The sequence below is a fragment of the Carcharodon carcharias genome, chromosome 21 (assembly GCF_017639515.1).
Source record: "Carcharodon carcharias isolate sCarCar2 chromosome 21, sCarCar2.pri, whole genome shotgun sequence".
In the NCBI taxonomy this organism is placed as follows: Eukaryota; Metazoa; Chordata; class Chondrichthyes; order Lamniformes; family Lamnidae; genus Carcharodon; species Carcharodon carcharias.
In genome coordinates this window covers 83,618,363-83,638,775 of record NC_054487.1, presented here as the reverse complement: position 1 = coordinate 83,638,775, position 20,413 = coordinate 83,618,363, and the positions used below count along the sequence as shown (strand labels likewise).

Here is a 20,413-nt window from a genome sequence, read left to right as displayed (position 1 = left end):
CAACACATGCACAGAAATAGGTTAAAAACAGAAACCTGGGACAAAACGCCTGAGCCAGGAGGTGGGACAAAAGCCCGGATTAGGGACAATCTTGGAAAATCCAGAATGGCTGGCCACCTTGGTAGAGAGAGAAACAAGTTAACATTTCGGGTCAATAACCTTTCATCAGAACTGGGAAAAGTTAGATGTGTGATTGGTTTCTAAAAAAAGGGAAAGATGGAGAACGGAGGAAAAGAACAAAAGGAAAATTTTTAAAGGGTAGAAGGCAGCAGAGATTAAATGACGAGAGTGGGTGATGCAAGGCCAAAGAGTCATGATGCACAAGTAAAGACTCAAAAGCTGAGCCCAGAGGATTTGTTGGCAGAAGGATGATCTGCTGTTCAAAAGCCAAAGCGCAACAAAAATTAGTTTTTATTTGTAAAGTGTAGAGTTGTATTGTTTCAAAATTACAAGGAAGAGGAAATAAGAAAGGTCTTGCAAGCTTGCATTCTTTTGAAGTAATGGAGAAAGTTGAGGATAGTGCAGTTGGTGTGTAAATATGGACTTTCAAAAGGTGTTTGACCGAGTGCCATGCAATAGACTTGTTAGCAAAATTCAAGCCCATGGGATCTAAGGGGCAATAAACAGTGGTGTTGGTAAATGGTTACTTTCTTGGACTGGAGGGAAGTATACAGTGGTTCCCTGCAGTCAGTATTAGGACCATTGCTTTTTTTGATGTACATTTATGCCCTATATACCCTAGTCCAGGAGTAAGGATGTCTTGCTGCAATTGTATAAAGTCTCGGTGAGACTGGAGTATTGTCTACAGTTTTGTTCTCCTTACATAAAGAAAGATGCACTGACCATAAAGGGAGTGCAATGGACATTCACCAGACTAATCCTGGGGATGGCAGGATTGCCCTTTGAGGAAAGATTGAGGAGACTGGGCCTGTATTTTCGAGAGTTTAGAAAACGAGGGGTGATTTCATTGAAGTGTACAAAGTTCTTACAGGGGTTTAAAGGGTAGATGCAGGAAGGATGCTTCCTCTGCAAGGAGTCAAAAACCAGAGGACATTGTCTTAGATTAAACCGTTTAGGACTAAGATGAGGAATTTCTTCAGTCAGAGGGTGGTGAACCTTTGGATTTCTCTACCCCAGAGGGCGGTGGAGGCTCAGTCGTTGAGAGTGTTCAAAGCAGGGGTCGATAAATTTCTAGATATCAGTGACGATAAGGGATTTAGGGTAGTATGGCAAGGCATCGAGGTCGATCAGCCATGATCTTGTTAAATAGCGGAGCAGGCTCAAGGGGCCAAATGACTTACTCCTCTTATGTTCCTGTGAATAAGATCTTTATTAGTCAACAAATCAGATTTTCTAGATATAAAGAACCCAAGACAGTATTTGAGGAAGAGCATGGAGCTCTCTGGTGTCTTGTCCAATGTTCCTCATTCATACATCACCGCCAAAAAGGGATCAACTGGTCATTCCTCCCATTTGCAGTTTGTGGGACAGTGTGCTAAATGGCAGGTACATTTATCAATGTAACAGTGGTATCACACAGAATTAATTACTTTTGGGTGTGTTATGCTGCTATGTAAATGCAAGTGTTTTTGTATTAGTGCGATTTGTGAAGTGAGAAAGGGCTTCTTCAAAAACAGAAACACCATTAAAGTCGATATTTTGTAGATGCCTGCAGCTATAAAACAGCCAGTACCAGGTGTTGTCGGTAATTGTTTTATTATGGGGAATGTGTGCGGTCAGCCTGAATGTTGAGGCACAGCTGGTCTGCTGTGCATGTACCTAATGCTGAGTAAAATCATGAAATTGTCTGAACCGTCTTCTGAAAATGAGTATTGGATTATACATTAGTCTGGTTACCTTTCATTTAGAATGCAAAACTTTTATATTTTTGTTAATTTGTACATTTCTATTAACTGTACCCTTCATATTGGCTTCGTTGTAAGGATCTTTTTGATAAAGCATACCCCTGTGTATTTTGCAATGAGAGGGTGAATTGGGGTTGTTGCCAGCTTTAGGTAAACATTTTTGTTTGCATCAGCGACCAGACTCCACTTGAATTGGTGCTGACTGGGCACTATTTAGCCTGCATATCCACAGTTCCTACCTTTGTTTTGATTTCGTGGTATGCAGTTACCCTGAAACTTATTCTTTCAAAATTACAGAAAAATACTGATATGGTCCTGGGGAAATTCTGCATTCCATATCAAATTTCAATCTATAAATTGAGTAATCGGTTTAAAGAATACAAAGCAGTCGTGATGACCGTCTCAGTGACGGTTTCCAATTGCACCAAGGACATGATCTTTGGAAAGTTGTGCGGCTTTTAAGAACTGTTCTTGAAGTTTTGTGGTTTAGGAAATGAAATTTGCTACTAGCCTGAGCTTGCCCCTCAACCTGATGCAATGCCTTGTTCCTTTTTTTTAAACAATGGATTAAGTGTAACTCAGTGTGGGTAAGTGAGTCTTCTGAATTACTTGCCAAACTTGCTGTTGTCAGTACAAGGCAAAATAATCAATCAATTATGATGCTATGGTGACTGAAAGCTGACACGTGCCTCCTGTTTGGATGCTGCCTGCCAGAACCAAAACAAAACTCCTGTTCTACATGCTTAGTTGAGAGATGCATTATAATGTAAGTAGGTCAGAGTGCCTTTATCAGATTGCTGGAGCATGCGGCTGACAATTTGTTATCCAGAGATTTTTATAGTGCTGCCTTTAATTTCAACAGTTGATTATGCTTTCACTCGGGCCCTGGACACGTGTTCCATGTTCATAAAATTGCATAATTGTGAAGCGTTTATTTTTTGAATTTTGAAACTTTGTATTTTATCTGATAACATTAGCAACATGTTTCAGTTGCTTATGTATCCCAACGTTTTGAAGGGCTTGAGTGTTTATATCTCTGTTGATATATTTCTCCTCCGTTTCAGTTCCGGTAATATCTGAACATCTTGGAGACTTTTATTTGTGAATGGAGATGGGGGCAGGAACAGAAGCCCTGCTGTTGGTTTCAACTATCGTTGAGTTCCACTTTACATTAGTTATAGTGTTAAAATGACATTTTTTCCCATTTTTTGGTGTATTGCAGAGTTAACTTGATCAGGGCACTTTTACTATGGTAGTTTGAAAGGGAGATTTTTAATTAATTATATCCTTTTTTTAAGAACATGCTAAAGATTAAGACACTCTTTGCTCATCAGTATAGTGCAGGCAGTGTTTACTCCCCATATGTATCCCACCCTGTTCTAACTGATGAAATGTGCTTTTGTAATAAAGCGTGAATTCATTGATGGACTGCACTTTTTTTAATATGGCTGCTGGCCTCTTAAAATCCAAACTTAAACTGCAGCAATATAAATGGACCTTAGCTGCCCAGATTAGGTGGCTGACCTTCACTTTTTCATTGTCATGGAACAGCAACTATTTTACAAATTCTTGTATCATATTCAGTATGATTTGAGCACAATCTCAGAATTGGGTGTAGTCGCATACTCAAAAGAATATTATGTAAATTAAATGGTTGAAGTTGAACTTCTTGAGCAGAGCAGCCAGCATGATTCTAAAGTTAGTCTTTCAGACTTGGTTGAGACCACATGCAGTAAATAGATGGCTCAAAATTATACAGAGTAGTTACTCTAATTCTAGACATCAATCATGGATGAATCGCAAATGAACTGTATAACTTGTCACACTGGATGTTTTAAATTGTCCAGTGGAGACAACTAACCTGGAGTAACTGATGTTAACCTGTGACAGACTTGTTCTGTTGAAGGGTCATGAGGACTCGAAACGTCAACTCTTTTCTTCTCCGCCGATGCTGCTAGACCTGCTGAGTTTTTCCAGGTAATTCTGTTTTTGTTTTGTTAATGTAGTTGAGTTGTTTGGGGGTTGGGGGAAACTAATTTATACAATGGGGATACAAATTGACTGACAGTGCAGATCAGTGAGCTTTGTTAAAGCTTATAATTAAGAGAATATAGATCAGTAAACTGATGCTGTGTTCGTCTTCTGGAAAGCTTTAATTTTAGAAAATTCTCTTGCAGTCTTTTTCAGAAATCAGGGAGTTTAACACTTAACCATGCCACTGTAAAAGCTGCAGCACTCTGCACATTATCATTTGGATTTAATTTTTTTTATTCATTCATTGGATGTGATTTATTGCCCATTGTTCATAGGGTAGTTAAGAGTCAACCACATTGCTGTGAGTCCAGAGTCACATGTAGGCCAGACCAGGTAAGGACAGTGGATTTCCTTACCTAAAGGGCATAAGTGAACCAGTAAGGTTTTTTTTTACAAAAATCGACAATGGTTTCATGGTTGTTAGACTTTTAATTCCAGATTTTTATTGAATTCAAATCCTGCCATCTACCACAGGGGTGTTTGAACTCAGGTCCCCAGAGAATTATCCTGGGTCTCTGAATCACTCACCCAATGACAATACCACTATGCCATCACCATTGCCTAATGAGCATAGGTGTGAAAAGTGAATGGATGTCTAATAATCTTGTTGGGAATATTGTAGTAAACAAGACTATTAAAATCAACAGATTCAAAACTTCAGAGCAGATAAACGTTCCAGGATTTAGATGTTTCAGGCAGGATAGAGAGGGATGAAGAAGAGGTGGGGGAGTTGCACTGTTGGTTAAGGGGAATATCGCAGCTGTACGACAGGAGGATACCTTGGAGGGTAATGCAGTGAGGCAATATGGGTAGAGCTCTGGAATAGGAAGGGTGCAGTCACAATGTTGGGGGTTTACTATAGGCCTCCCAAAAGCTGGCAGGAGATTGAGGAACAGCTATGTAGGCAGATTTTGGCAAGATGTAAAAGCAATAGGGTTGTTATGGTGGGTGATTTTAACTTTACCTATATTGACTGGGAATCACTTAGGGCTAGGGGTTTAGATGGTGCAGAATTTGTAAGGTGCATCCAGGAGGGCTTCCTGAGACAATATGTTGAAGGATCATGAGGACTCGAAACATCAACTGTTGAAGGGTCATGAGGACTCGAAACGTCAACTGTACTCTTCTCCACCGATGCTGCCAGACCTGCTGAGTTTTTCCAGGTATTTTTTATTTTTTGTTTTGGATTTCCAGCATCCGCAGTTTTTTGTTTTTATAGGGAAGGGGCAATACTGGACCTGGTATTAGGGAATGAAACCGGCCAGGTGGTTGAAGTTTCAGTAGGGATGCATTTCGGGAAAAGTGACCATAATTCAGTAAGTTTCAAGGTACTGGTGGGTAAGGATAACAGGAGTCCTCGGGTTAAGGTGCTTAATTGGGGGAAGGCTAATTATAACAACATTAGGCAGGAACTGAGGAATCTAGACTGGAGGCGGATGTTTGAGGGCAAATCAACAACTGACGTGGGGGGCTTTCGAACGTCAGTTGATAAGAATTCAGGGCCAGCATGTTCCTGCTGGGATGAAGGATAAGTATGGCAAGTTTCAGGAACCTTGGATAACAAAGGATATTGTGAGATTAGTAAAAAAGAAAAGGGAAGCATTCGTAAGGGCTAGAAGGCTGGAACAGATGAAGCCCGTGGAGAATACAAAGAAAGTAGGAAGAAACTTAAGCAAGGAGTCAGGAGGGCTAAACGTCATGGGCAACCAGGATTAAGGAAAATCCCAAGGCCTTTTATACATATGTAAAAAGCAAGAGGGTAGCCAGCGAAGGAATAGGCCCACTCAAGGACAGAGGTGGGAATCTGTGTGGAGCCAGAAGAAATGGGAGAGATACTAAATGAGTACTTCTCATCAGTATTCACCATTGGGAAAGACTTAGCGGTCGATTTGTCTAGGGAAAAGTGTGTAGATAGCCTGGATCATGTTGAGATCAAAAATGAGGAGGTGTTAGACATCTTGAAGAATATTAAGGTGGATAAGTCCCCAGGGCCAGATGGGATCTACCCCAGAGTACTGAGGGAGGCAAGGGAGTAGATTGCTGGGGACTTGACAGAAATCTTTGTCTCCTCACTGTCTATGGGTGAGGACCCAGAGGACTGGAGAATGGCCAATTTGTTCCATTGTTTAAGAAGGTAGCAGGGATAATCCAGGAAATTACAGGCCGGTGAGCATTATGTCAGTGGTAGGGAAATTATTGGGGACGATTCTTCGTGTCAGGATTTACTACCGTTTGGAAGCAATTAGTGAAAGGCAGCATGGTTTTGTGAAGGGGCGGTCGTGTCTCACTAACTTGATCAAGTTTTTCGAGGAAGTGACAAAGGTGATCGATGATGGAAGGGCAGTGGATGTTATCTACATGGATTTCAGTAAGGCCTTTGACAGGGTCCCTCATGGCAGACTGGTACAGAAGGTAAAGTCGCAGGGGATCAGAGGTGAGCTGGCAAGATGGATACAGAATTGGCTTGGTCATAGAAGATAGAGGGTAGCAGTGGAAGGGTGCTTTTCTGAATGGAGAGCTGTGATTAGTGGTGTTCCTCAGGGATCAGTGCTGGGACCTTTGCTGTTTGTAGTATACGTAAATGATTTGGAGGAAAATGTAACTGGGCTAATTAGTAAGTTTGCAGACGACACTAAGGTTGGAGGAGTTGCAGATAGTGAAGAGGATTGTCAAAGGATACAACGGGATATAGATCAGTTGGAGACTTGGGCGGAGAAATGGCAAATGGAGTTTAATCCGAACAAATGCAAGGTAATGCATTTTGGAAGGTCTAATACAGGTAGGAATTATACAGTAAATGGCAGAACCCTTAAGTGCATCGATGGGCAGAGGTATCTGGGTGTACAGGTCCACAGGTGACTGAAAGGTGGATAAGGTAGTCAAGAAGGCATATGGCATGCTTGCCTTCATTGGCAGGAGTATTGAGTATAAAAGCTGGGAAGTCATGCTGCAGCTGTATAGAACCTTGGTCATGCCACACTTGGAATATTGCGTGCAATTATGGTCGTCACATTACCAGAAGGATATGGAGGTGCTGGAGAGGGTGCGGACGAGGTTAACCTAGATGCTGCCTGGTCTGGAGGTTATTAGCTATGAGGAGAGGTTGGAGAAACTCTGATTGTTCTCACTAGAGCGACGGAGATTGAAGGGCGACTTGATAGAAGTTTACAAAATTATGAGTGGCATGGACAGAGTAGATAGAAGCTTTTTCCTAGGGTGGAAGAGTCAATTACTAGGGGACATAGATTTAAGGTTAGAGGAGATGTGCGGGGCAAGTTTTTTACGCAGAGGGTAGTGAGTGTCTGGAATTCGCTGCCAGATGTGGTGGTGGAAGCAGGTACGATAGTGGTGTTTAATAGCCAGCTTGACAAATACATGAATAGGATGGGATTAGAGGGATACGGACCCCAGAAGTGCAAAACGTTTTAGTTTGACAGGCAATATGATCGGCGCAGGCTTGGAGGGCCGAAGGGCCTGTTCCTGTGCTGTACTTTTCTTTGTTCTAACTCAGTGTGCTGGTTTTTACTCAAGTCATATAGTCATGAAATGTTACAACATGAGAGACCATTTGGCCCATTTGTACCTGGGAGAGCTGTCCAATTGGTCTCGTACCCTGCTCTTTTCTAAAATAACACACAATGCTGGAAATATTCAGGTCTCACAGCATCTACGGAAAGAGAAATAGTCATATTTTAGATTTGTGACCTTTCGTTGGAGCAGTTATTTCAAATCTCCAGAGCATTTTGCTCTGCTCTTCCCCGCAAATCTTAACCCTTCCAAGTATGTATTCAATTCCCTTTTGAAGACTGCCATTGAATTTGATTCTGCCACCCTTTTTGGCAGTACTTTTCCAGATCGCCATAACTCACAGCTTAATTTTTTTTTCCCTTAAGTCGTCTGTTTCTTTTGCTTATTATCTTAATTCTTGGTCCACTGGTTACCAAACTTTCTACCGCTAGAAAGTTTCTTATTTACTGTATCTCGAAGCCTTCATGATGTTAAACACCACCTATCAAATCTTCTCTTAACCTTCCCTGGAAGGAGAGCAATTGCAGCTTTTCTAGTCTCCATGTAACAGAAGTCCTTCCCCTCTGCTATCATCCAGGTAAATCTCCCCTGCATCAATTTTAAGGCTTTGATGACCTTCGTAAAGTGTGGTGCCTGGAATTGGGCACAGTACTCCAGCTGGGGCCCGGCCAATGTTTGGTAAATGTTTAGCATTACCATGTATCGGCATGAATAACATGAAACCATAAACTGAAAGCTTTGCCGCTCGAGTACACTAACTTTGCAGTCTTAACCTGCTGACTAGAATTACTTTTTTTCCAATTTACTGTTTCAGAGGATGTGGGTGTCTTTGGCTGGGCCAGCATTTATTGCCCATCCCTAATTTGAAAAGGTGGTGGTGAGCTGCCTTGAACCACTGCAGCCCATGTAATGTAGGTATGCCCATGGTACTGATAGGAAGGGAGTTCCAGGATTTTGACCCGTTGACAGTGAAGGAATGACTATATAGGGCTGTAAATGCTGGCTTTGCCAGTGATGCCCATATCCTGTAAAAGAATCATTTTTAAAAAATATCAAAGTCAAGATGGTGTGTGGGTGAAGGAAGCTTGCAGTTGGTGGTGTTCTCATACATCTGATGCCTCTGTCCTAGGTGGTAGAAGTCGTGGGTTTTGAAGGTGCTGTCGAAGGAGCCTTGGTGAGTGGCTGCAACACATCTTATTGATGGTGTACTCTGCATCGGTGGTGGAGGGAATGAATGTTTAAGGTGGTGAATGGGGTGCCAGTCAAGCTGCTTTGTCCTGGATGGTGTTGAGCTTCTTGAGTGTTGTTGGAGCTGCACTCATCCAGCAAAGTGGAGAGCATTCCATCACATTCCTGACTTGTGTCTTGTAGATGGTGGACAAGCAATGGGGAGCCAGGAGATGAGTTACTCGCTGCACGATTCCCAGCCTATGACCTGCTCTAGTAGCCACAGTATTTATATGGCTAGTCCAGTTCAGTTTCTAGTTAATGATAACCCCTACGATGTTATTAGTGGGGTATTCAGTGATCCCAATCTCCAAAGTGCCTGGCACTTCTGTGGCATGTATATTACTTGCCATGTATCAGTCCAAGCCTGAATGTTGTCCAGGTCTTGCTGCATATGGACATGGACTGCTTCAGTATCTGAGTAATTGCAAATGGTGCTGAACATTGTGCAGTTATCAGTGAACATCCCCACTTCTTACCTTGTGATGAAGGGAAGGTCATTGATGGAGTAGCTAAAGAATTTGGGCCTAGGACACTACCCTGAGAAACTTTACAGCAATGTCCTGGGACTTCCAACTATAAAATGGACTAATGTGATGTTGGAGTTTGCTTTTAGTTGACACTGCATTGGCCCCAGAATAAAGAAAGTACTCGAGTCTTAGAGGTCTACACAGAAAAAGGCCCTTCGGCCCATTGAGTTGCACCGGTCAAACAAGTACCTAACTCTTCTAATCACTTTTTCCAGCACTAGGCCTATAGCCTTGTATGCTATGGCATCGCAAGTGCACATCCAAATACTTCTTAAATGTTATGAGGGTTTCTGCCTCCATCACCCTTTCAGGCAGAGAGTTCCAGATTCCCACTGCCCTCTGGGTGAAAAAATTCTTCCTCTCATCCCCTCTAACGTTCCTGCCCCTTACCTTAAATCTATGCCCCCTGGTTATTGATCCTTCCACCAAAGGGAAAAGTTCCTCCCTGTCTACCCTATCTATGCCCCTCATAATTTTATACCCCTCAATCATGTGCCCCCCTCAATCTCCTGTGCTCCAAGGAAAAGAACCCCAGTCTATCCAATCTCTCCTCATAACTAAAACTCTCAAGCCCAGGCAACATCCTGGTAAATTTCCTCTGCACTCTCTTTAGTGCCATCACAACCTTCCTATAATGCAGATTCCAGAACTGCACGCAATACTCTAGCTGTGGCCTAACCAGCATTTTATATGGTTCCAGCATAACCTTCCTGCTCTTATATTCTATGCCTTGGCTAATAAAGGCAAGTATCCCATATGCCTTCTAGTATGATTGGCAATGTCACCACAGCACTGTAGGGGTTTTATGTGAAATATAGTTGAGCAGTCTTGCCCAACTTCTATTTGATGTGCCATTGATCATTTCATACTAGTTGGTAGTACCTCTAAGGGACGGTGAGGACAGTTGACTTAACAATGTGTACGATGTTGTAAGAAATAGCCAAGAAATTGGGGTACGGTTAAGTTGAACTTTAACCTGGTCTTCCTGACATGAAAGTACTTGATGTCATAGCCAAGTACCTGAAATGAGCAGGTCTTCCATTTCCTGGCACTAGTGTCTTTGACCTTAATGAGCACAATAAATTGCTATTTTGAGGGAAAATGGGTGGTTGAATAAAGGATGCTCACTTAGTGGAGATGTGCTATGTTGGTATTTCTGTGAAGGTCTTAAATTATATGAGGAGCTACAGCATGGCAATGACCTAAACTCAGCCAGAAGTAAACTTACAGCAGTCAGTGCTGGAAAAAAATATAGGATGCTGTGAATACTAGAAAACAGCCTTTCTAATTTATATGCCATGACTGTTTTATTTCTGTCTTGGGTGCACTATTTCAATACTCTACTATTTGCTAATCTGTTGTAAAGTTTGCTGTTTTGGCAAAGATTAAAGACATTCAAATTGAATCTTAAAAACAAACAACTTAACAGCCCTTGGGCTGAAACACAGATATTAGATTCTGAACAGAATTTAATTAAATGTTTTCTGTTTATTAAGATAATATGCCTGAAGTGTTCTATTAAAAAAAGATGTCTTTTAAAATATGTGCCTCCTCTTTGTCCCAACTGTATCTAATTTGCACAACAGTAATTCTACTAATTAGAGTAGGCGGACAGAGGTTATAAAGAGTAGCAATTTGTTATAACTGATTTGAAATGAGAAAAGCTGGATTAGTTCTGCAGTGCTATATTTTTGATTTTGTGGTGCTGAATGCAGTAGTGTTTGAGTTTTAAATCAACAGTACTGTTCACCAAGCAGTGAAATGCTGAACTTTTGGACTGATGCTTTGTTATGTACTTTAGTTTAAATCAGTGAGGTTTTACAAGAATGTCAGCTGCTTTTTCTTCCTGTGGCTCAGTTTTGACTTTGGGTAGGGCAGTGTACAATTAGATTACTTTTGCCTTCAAGCCCACTTAATTATTTCTACCCTAGCTGGAGGGCATTGTGTAGGTGGCTTTCTGGGTTTATCTACATGTAAGGCTCTCTTTTTTTTGTGCAAGCCTGAATATTTCTGTAAATCAAAGCATCAGTAATCTTTTCCATAATGGCTGAGGAAGAGATAGATCTATTACATTGATTGTTTCAGCATCATGGTCAATTTCATGTAGATCAGTGGAGGAAAACTAGAAAATCTATTGATATGATAGAGGCTGGTGGCCATGAAATGGGTCCAAATTGTAGTTTGTGGTCTCACTTTACTTCACAACTGTAGGAAAGGCAGCCTCCATGCCCTAGTGTACATTTCTTAACTAAATTGGTAACTTTCTTTGTTTATTGTACCAGCCAACTGGAGAAGTGGATTAAGATGTCTGTTTAACAGAAACAAGATTTGACCTGTTCATGAATAAATGTAAATCTGGCCATTCCAGCACACACAATTTTAGATTACATTCTCAGAAATCTGATTTGTCTGGTCTTGTGGTAATCCTGCTTTTTTTTCTATACTCAATATTTCAGAACCTGTAAAATTTGAGTTGATTCTATTGCAGAAACAATTGGTAGCTGCGAAGAAACAAATAATGTATCCTTGCCTTCTGCAATATTGAAGACAGATGGTTTGTTCTGAATTGGAAACGTGAGCTGCCAGTCAGCATTTTTTTTTTGAAAAGGCTTAGGCATGATATCCTATGTACTGTATTCCCATGTTAGAAGAAATAGTTGCCAGTACTGAGCCAGGGAACTGAAGGTGAGAGTAGATTGGTCTGAAATCCTGTGTTTTGTGTTTCCTGATGCAGTGCAGTTGAAATTTCTCATGTCTATTGATTGGTACATTTTTTGTTACTGTCTGAGTCTTTACCTTGTTTTTTCTGGTCAGTTTACAAAATTTCTCATGGCAGAAACATGGAGAATTTTCTAGCACACTGATGGTTACTAATGACAATTATTCACATGTTAGAGCTTGTTGTGAGAGTTACTTCAGTGCTCTTGCATACTTGTAGCTTTAACATCCTTTCTATTGGATGTGGGTTTACCCTATGACTGCTACATTGAGCTTAAAGCACAAGTTTAGGCCTATTCCTTTCCCCCTCTCATGCTCATTTAGCTTCCCCTTAAATGCATCTATGCTATTTGCCTCAATTGTGCTTTTTGATAACGTGTTCCACACTCTTACTTCTCTTGGTAAAGAAGTTTCTCCTGAATTCGCAGTTGGACTTATTAGTAACTGTTATATTTTTGGTCTCTATTTTGGTCTTCCCCACAAATCACAGTCTTGTTACAGTGCAGGAGGCCATTTGGCCCATCATGACTGCACCAGTTCTGCAACTGAGCAATTTACCCAATGCCTTTTCCCCGTAACCCTGCATAGTTTTCCTTTGTCAATAAAAGTCTAGTTCCCTTTTGAATGTCTTGATTGAACCTGCCTCCACCACACTCTTGGGCAGTGCATTCCAGACCTTAACCATTCACTGTGTGGAAAAAAGTTTTTCCATATGTTGCTTTTGCTTCTTTTGCAAATTACTTTAAATCTGTGCCCTCTTGTTCTTGATCCTTTCACAAGTGGAACAGTTTCTCTCTATCTACTCTGTCCAAACCCTTCATGATTTTGAACACCCTATCAGATCATCTCCTGTCTTTCCAACTTCTCCAGTCTTTCTTTATAATTGGTTTCAAGGATGGGGAACTCCTTTCTCTTTTCTGCATTCTCTCCTGTGCCTGCACATCTTTCCTAAAGTAAAACACCCTGAACTCAATGCAATACTCTAGCTGAGGCCAAACTAATGTCTTATACAAGTTCAATATATCCTCCTGGCTCTTGTATTCGATGCCCTATTAATAAAACCTAGGATACTCTATGCTTCATTAACTGTGTGCTCCCAGCCTTTCCTGCCACCTTCAATGACAAATAGAATCATTTTTTTTCTATTTCCGTCAAATCGTTTCATAAGTTTAAATACCTCTATCAGGTCACCAACTTTCCCACTTCTAAGAAAAGAAGCACAGCCTGTTCATTATAATCCTTAAGATTTTTTTTTGGTATTTTTTCTAATGTCCCAGAAGATGGAAATCAGAACTCCCAGATGATGTCTAACCAAGGTTTACAGAATATAGCACAGGAGAAGGCCCTTCCCCCCGCTGTTTGTAGCCCCGCATATTCTTTTCAGATAGCTGAGGCATTCGAGAGGGAATGGGACTGAATCTGCTTTGCCCACACAGTCTGAGGCAGTGCATTCTAGATCCTAATCACTCGCTTCGTGAAAATTTTTTTCCTCATGTCACTGTTGCTTCTTTTGCCAATTACCCTAAATCTCTGCCATTTCATTCTCGATCCTTCCGTCAATGCTTGTTTTCTTTTAATGAGTTTTTAACCTTATTGCTATTTTGTGATTTATATATCTATACCTCTAGATCCCTTTGCTCCCCATTTTGGCTCTTATATTTGGAGTAATATGTGACTTCCTTATTCTTTCTGACAAAATGCATTATCTCACACTTGTCCACATTGAAATTCACATGCCAATTAAACACTCCATTGTGTAGGCTTATTAATATATTCCGTTGTTGCATTCTTTCTTTTGTATTAACTGCCTCCTCCTCTGCCCCCCACCCCCACAACCCCCACCCCTAACTGGTCAAGAAAAAAATTTATCATAATTAAATTTAGAAATTGTATTTTTGATTCTGGGATACAAATCATTGCTGTACCCAGGGGCTTCAACACCTTTGGCCAATGTAAGTAACTACATTTAACCCCTTTTTCTTTTCTGTCATGTAGCTTGCTGCCAATTCGTTACTTGTCCCTGCACCACATGCACTGAGTCTGCTAATGTGGTACCTTTACTTTTGGAAATTCATATGTGTTGCATTTACTGCAGTACCCTATATACAGAAATTATCTTTTAGTTTTTCCAAAGAATTCAATAAGGTTGGTCAAACATGACCATCCCTTTTCAGATCCGTCCCAACTATTCTTTAATATATTTTTGTTTCCTAGGTGTTTACTGTTAATCTGATTCCAGACTCCATTATCATTCCGACTGCCGATATTGAGCTAACTTTTCTATAGTTCCCTGGATTTGTTCTATCTCCCATTTTAAATACAGGTATCACATTAGATGTCTGCCAGACTTCTGGCACTATTCCCTTTTCCTAACGAATTTTTATATCTTTGTACTATTGCCTCTATCTCTTTCCTAACTTGTGTGGGTGTAATTCATATGGACCGGGAGTTTTAATCCTCTAAGTTAATTAGTATATCAAATATCTCCCCAACCCCATTTTTCTAAATGCATTTATCTTTTTTGATCTCTTCTAATGTAATTGCAGAATTATTATGGTGCAGAAGGAGGCCATTTGGCCCTTCATGTCTGCACTAGTTCTCTAAATGATTGTTCCATTCTTCTGTCTTTTCCCTGTACCCTTGCATATTGTTTTTATTTAAATAATCATCTAATGCCCTCTTGAATGCCTCAGTTGAACCTTCCTCCATCACACTTCCAGGCAGTGCATTCCAGACCCTGACCACTCACTGGGTGAAAAAGTTTTTTCTCACATCTCATTTGCTTCTTTTGGGAATCACTTTTTAAATCTGTGCCCTCTCATTCTCTATCCTTTTAGGAGCAGAAACAGCTTCTTCCTATCTATTCTGTCCAGCCCCCTCATGATTTTGGACACCTCTATCAAATCTCCTTTTAGCCTTCTCCTCTTCAAGGAGAACCGTCCCAACTTTGCCAATGTATCTTCATAACTGAAGGTTCTCATCCCTGGAATCATTTTTGCAAATTGCTTCTGCACACTCTCTCATGCGTTCATGTCCTTGCTAAAGTGTGGCAGCCAACTGTACATAATACTCCAGCTGAGGTCCTACTAGTGTCCTACACAAGTTCAGCATAACCTCCTTGCTTTTGTACTTTATGTCCCTATTAATAAAGCTTAGGATACTGTATGCTTTAGCTGCTCTCTCCATCTGTCCTGACACCTTCAATGACTTATGCACATATACACCCATGTCCCTCTGCCCTTGCACACCCTTTAGAGTTGTACCCCTTTATATTGTGTCTCCATGTTCTTCCTACCAAAATAAATCACTTCACACTTCTCTTCATTGAACTTCATCTTCCACCTATCTGCCCACTCCACCAACTTGTCTGTCATTTTAAAGTTCTACAATGCTCTCCTCTGAGTTTACAATGCTTCCAAGTTTTGTATCATCTGCAAACTTTGAAATTGTCCCCTGCACACCAAGATCTAGATCATTAATATATATCAGGAAAAGCAACAGTCCCGATACCAACCCCTAGGGAACTCCACTACAAAGTTTCCTCCAGCTCAAAAAATATCCATTAACTGTTACTTGCTGTTTCCTATTACTCAGCCAATTTTATATCCATGTTACTACTCTCCCTTTTATTCCATGAGCTATAACTTTTCTCAAGTCTGTTCAGCACTGTATCAAGTGTCTTTTCTAAGTCCACATACACCACATCAACAGCATTGCCCTCATCAACCCTCTCTATTACCTCTTCAAAAAACTCCAAGTTAGTTAAACATGATTTCCCCCTAAGAAATCCATGCTGACTCTTCCTAATCAACCCATATTTTTCCATATGACTATTAATTCTATCCCAAATAATTGTTTCCAGAAGCTTCCCACCACCAAAGTTAACACTGACTGGTCTGTAATTGCTGGGCCTCTCCTTGCAACCCTTTTGGAACAAGGGGGTAATGTTTGCAATTCTCCAGCCCTCTGGCATCTCCCGAGTCTAGGGAAGGCTGAAAGATTATGGCCAGTGCCCCTGCAATTTCCACGCTTAATTCCTTCAATATCCTTGGTTGCATCTTATCAAGTCCCGGTGCCTTGTCAGTTTTAAGTACCGACAGTTTATCTAATACCCCCTCCTTACCAATTTTAAATCATTCTAGTGCCAGTTTCCTCCCCTGTTACCGTGGCCTTGGTAGCATCTGCTTCCTTGGTAAAGACAGATGCAAAGTGTTCATTTAACACCTCAACCATACCCCCTGCCTCCATGTGTAAATCCCTTTTTGGTCCCCAATCCTTCTCTTACCACATTTTTACTATTTATGTGCCTATAGAAGACTTTAGGATTCCCCTTTTATGTTGGCTTCCAGACTTTTCCCGTAATCCCTCTTTGCTTCACTTATTTGCCACTTCACCTCTCATTTGAACCTTCTGAATTCAGCTTCGCCCTCAATTGTATTTTCTACCTGACACCTGTTATGAGCATACTTTTTTCTTCTTTACCTTAACTGTTGGAGCTTAAGAGAACAATTAGGAGAGCAAAGAGGGGTTCTGAGAAAGCTCTGGCTGGTAAAATAGGGAAAATCCCAAGATATTCTATAAGTATATCAATGGGAAGAGGATAACCAGGGAAAGAGTAGGGCCCATAAGGGGCCAAGGGGGCAATCTATGGGTGGAGCCAGAGGACATCGCTAGAGTGTTGAACGAATACTTCACATCCGTCTTCACCCAAGAGAATGAGGATGAAGGTATGGAACTCTGAGAGAGAGACAGCGAGATTATTGAGCAAATTGATATAGGGAGTGACAAGGTGTTGGCAGGCTTAAAAGTGGACAAATTTCCAGGTCCGGATGAGTTGTGTCCCAGACTGCTGAGGGAGGCAAGGGAGGAGATCGCAAGGGCTCTGACCCAAATTTTTAATTCCTCTCTGGCCACAAGGGAGGTGCCAGAGGACTGGAGAACAGCTCATGTGGTTCCTATATTTAAGAAAGGTTATAGAGATAAGCCAGGGAACTACAGGCCAGTGAGTCGCACGTCTGTGGTAGGGAAACTATTGGAGAAAATTCTGAAGGAGAGAATCTATCTCCACTTGGAGAGGTAAGGTTTGATCAGGGATAGTTAGCATGGCTTTGTCAGAGGAAGGTCATGCCTAAAAAATTTGATTTAATTTTTTGAGGAGGTGACCAGGTGTGTGGATGAGGGTAGTGCAGTTGATGTAGTCTATATGGATTTCAGCAAAGCCTTTGACAAGGTCCCACATGGGAGACTTATAAAGAAGGCAAATGCACATGGGATACAGGGTAATTTGATAAGTTGGATTCAAAATTGGCTTAGTTGTCGGAGACAGAGGGTGATGACAGAAGGATGCTTTAGTGACTGGAAGCCAGTGTCCAGTGGCGTACAGCAGGGATCTGTGCTCGGTCCCCTATTATGTGTCATTTATATAAACGACATAGGTGACTATGTGGGGGGTAGGATTAGTAAGTTTGCGGATGACACAAAGATTGGCTGGATGGTTAACAGTGAAGTTGAGTGTCTTGGGCTACAGGAAGATATAGATGAGATGGTCAAATGGGCCCATAAGTGGCAGATGGAATTTAACCCTGAAAGGTGTGGGGTGATGCACTTTGGAAAGAGTAATCTGACAAGGAAATAATCGATGAACGGCATGGCATTAAGAAGTTCTGAGGAACAAAGGGACCTTGGCGTGTGTGTCCATAGATTTCTGAAGGCAGAGGGGCATGTTAGTGGGGTGGTAAAAAAGGCATATGGGACACTTGCCTTTATCAATCAAGGCATAGATTACAAAAGTAGGGAGGTCATGTTGGAGTTGTATAGAACTTTGGTGAGGCCACAGCTGGAGTATTGTGTGCAGTTCTGGTCACCACATTATAGGAAGGATGTGATTGCACTGGAGAGGGTGCAGAGGAGATTCACCAGGATGTTGCCTGGTATGAAACATTTAAGTTATGAAGAGAGGTTGGATAGACTTGGGTTGTTTTTGTGGGAACAGAGAAGACTGAGGGGTGACCTGATCGAGGTGTACAAGATTGAGGGGCATGGATAGGATGGATAGGGAGCAGCTGTTCCCCTTAGTTGAAGGGTCAGTCACGAGGGGACATAAGTTCAAGATGAGGGGCAGGAGGTTTAGGGGGAGATGTGAGGAAAATCTTTTTTTACCCAGAGGGTGGTGACGGTGTGGAATGCGCTGCCTGGGAGGGTGGTGGAGGTGGGTTGCCTCACATCCTTTTAAAAAGTACCTGGATGAGCACTTGGCACATCATAACATTCAAGGCTATGGGCCAAGTGCTGGTAAATGGGATTAGGTAGGTCATGTGTTTCTCACGTGTCGGTGCAGACTCAATGGGCTGAAAGGCCTCTTCTGCACTGAGATTCTGTGACTCTATTTCCATTTTCATCCACAGAGCTCTGGATTTGTTTGCCCTACTTTTCCTTTTGAGGGATAAACCTTGACTGTGCCCGAACCATTTCTTCTTAGAAGGTAGCCCATTGTTCAGCTAGCGTTTTCCCCGCCAATCTTTTGGTTGGCACCTATCCGACCAGCTCCATTCTTGTGCATTAAAGTCGGATCTCCCACAGCTAATTATTCTTATTCTTGATTGTCTATTTTTTTTTCTACTGTCATTCTAGCTCTTGTGATGCAATGATCACTGTCTCCTGAATGTTCCCCTACTAACATTTAATCTACTTGAAGCACCTCCTTTCCAAGAACCATTTCTAGCTGTGCCTCCTTTCTTGTTGGACTGGACGCATGCTGCTGTAGAAAATTCTCCTGATCACAACCTAGGAACACTTGTCCCTCATGGCCCTTTACACCACCACTGTCCTAGACTACCAGGTAATTGAAGTCCCCTATTATAACTACTCTATAACGCCTGCATATCTCTGCAATTTCCCTGCAGATTTGTTGTTCTACCTCCTTCTCACTATTTGGCAGTCTATAGACTACACCAAGCAATGTAATTGCACCCTTTTTGTTCCTTAGCTCTAGCCAAATTTTTCTGTCCTTGAACCCTCTGGGACATCCTCTTTCTCCAGCACTACAATTTTCTTCTTAACCAATACAGCCACTCCTCCTTTTAGCCTTCCCTCTCTTTCCTGAACACCTTGTACCCAGGAACATTTAACATCCAGTCCTGCCCTTCCTTGAGCCAGGCACCTGTTATTTCCACAACATCATAATTCCACATGGTAATCTGTGCCTGTAACTCACCGATCTTATTTACTATACTCTGTGAATCCACTTACAGGCAGTATAACGCTGATTTAGACTTCATTACTTTATCTTCTTATTCCGACTTCACTTATTAGCTTACTATTCTCTATTTTAGTGCTATCTGTCTTTCCAAGTATTTTGTGCACCTTGGTATTACTCTCTCATATGGTCTTCTGGTTCCCTCACTTCTGCTGAGTTAATTTAAAGCCCACCCAACAGTACTAGCAAAACACCCCGCAAGGAACTCAGTCCTGGCTCAGTTCAGGTACAACCTGTCTAACTTGTACCAGTACCATCTCTCCCAGAGTCAGTCCCAGTGTCCCAGGAATCTTAAGCTCATGCTAATTTTCTGCCTCTCCCTAAATTCTGTCTGCAGGACCACATATCCCTTCCTTCCTAAGTCATTGTCACCCATGTGTACCATAGGCTCTGGCAGTTCTCCCTCCCCCAGAAGAATGTCCTACAGCTGCTTGGTGATATCCTTGATCCTGACACCAGGGAGGCAAAGTATCAACCTGGAGTCTAGTCTCCGGCCGCAGAAATGCCTGTCTGTTCCCCTAATTAATGAACCCCCTATCACTTGCTCTTCCTTTCTTCTTCCTCCTCTCCTGTACAGTGGAGCTGCTTGTGGTGCCACAAACTTGGCTCTGATTACATTTCTCTGAGGAACCTCACCAGTAGCAGAAAACCGATTAACAAGCAAGACCCCAGGGAACTCTTGCACTACCTCCTGGTTCTCTTAGGCTGCTTGGAGGTCTCACATTCCTTTTCTGCCTCTATGCTCCTAACCTGGTGTGACCAGCTTTCTGAACGTGCTATCCACATAGCTCTCAGCCTCTTGGATGCGCTGCAGTGACTCCAGCCGCTGCTCGAGTTCTGAAATCCCGAGCTCATGTTTCTGTAGCAGGCAGCACTTCCTGCATGTGGTCGTCAAGGTCACCAGTAGCGTCCATGACTTCCCACATATTACAGGGCACGCGTTCCACGTGACTGAGCTGCCCTGCCATATCTTAACTTTACTTCTTCTATGTTAACTTTATTTTACTTTGGTTTACTTATTATCTTACGTTACTGGCCCTGACTTCCTCATATTCCTAGTGTTTCTTACTTAAATCCAAGTAGCTGCTACTTGAAAATACGCTTTTCTAATTTATAGCTATTTAAAGACTCCCTAACAGCAGTTTCTTACCAACCAAGAACTTAGATGTCACTGTTTGATTTTTTTCAAACTCTCCTCCGAAGGTGAGGTTTACACCCACTTCTGCTCAGCTGCTCCTGTTCCTGACTTAGAGTAA

At 41.8% G+C, this 20,413-nt stretch overlaps 1 protein-coding gene across 8 annotated transcripts in view; it reads left to right on the top strand.

Annotated features, from left to right (window-relative positions):
- ppfibp1b (PPFIA binding protein 1b) overlaps positions 1-20,413 on the top strand; it is a 149,765-nt gene that overhangs the window by 19,594 nt on the left and 109,758 nt on the right. Inside the window, exon 1 of one of the 8 annotated variants that reach the window (XM_041215887.1) lies at positions 2,604-2,631. The exons of the other annotated variants lie outside the window; for them this stretch is intronic. The gene's annotated coding sequence lies outside the window, so the exon portion shown is untranslated. Of the gene's footprint in view, positions 1-2,603; positions 2,632-20,413 lie in introns of those variants that run through there. 8 annotated transcript variants of the gene reach the window in all.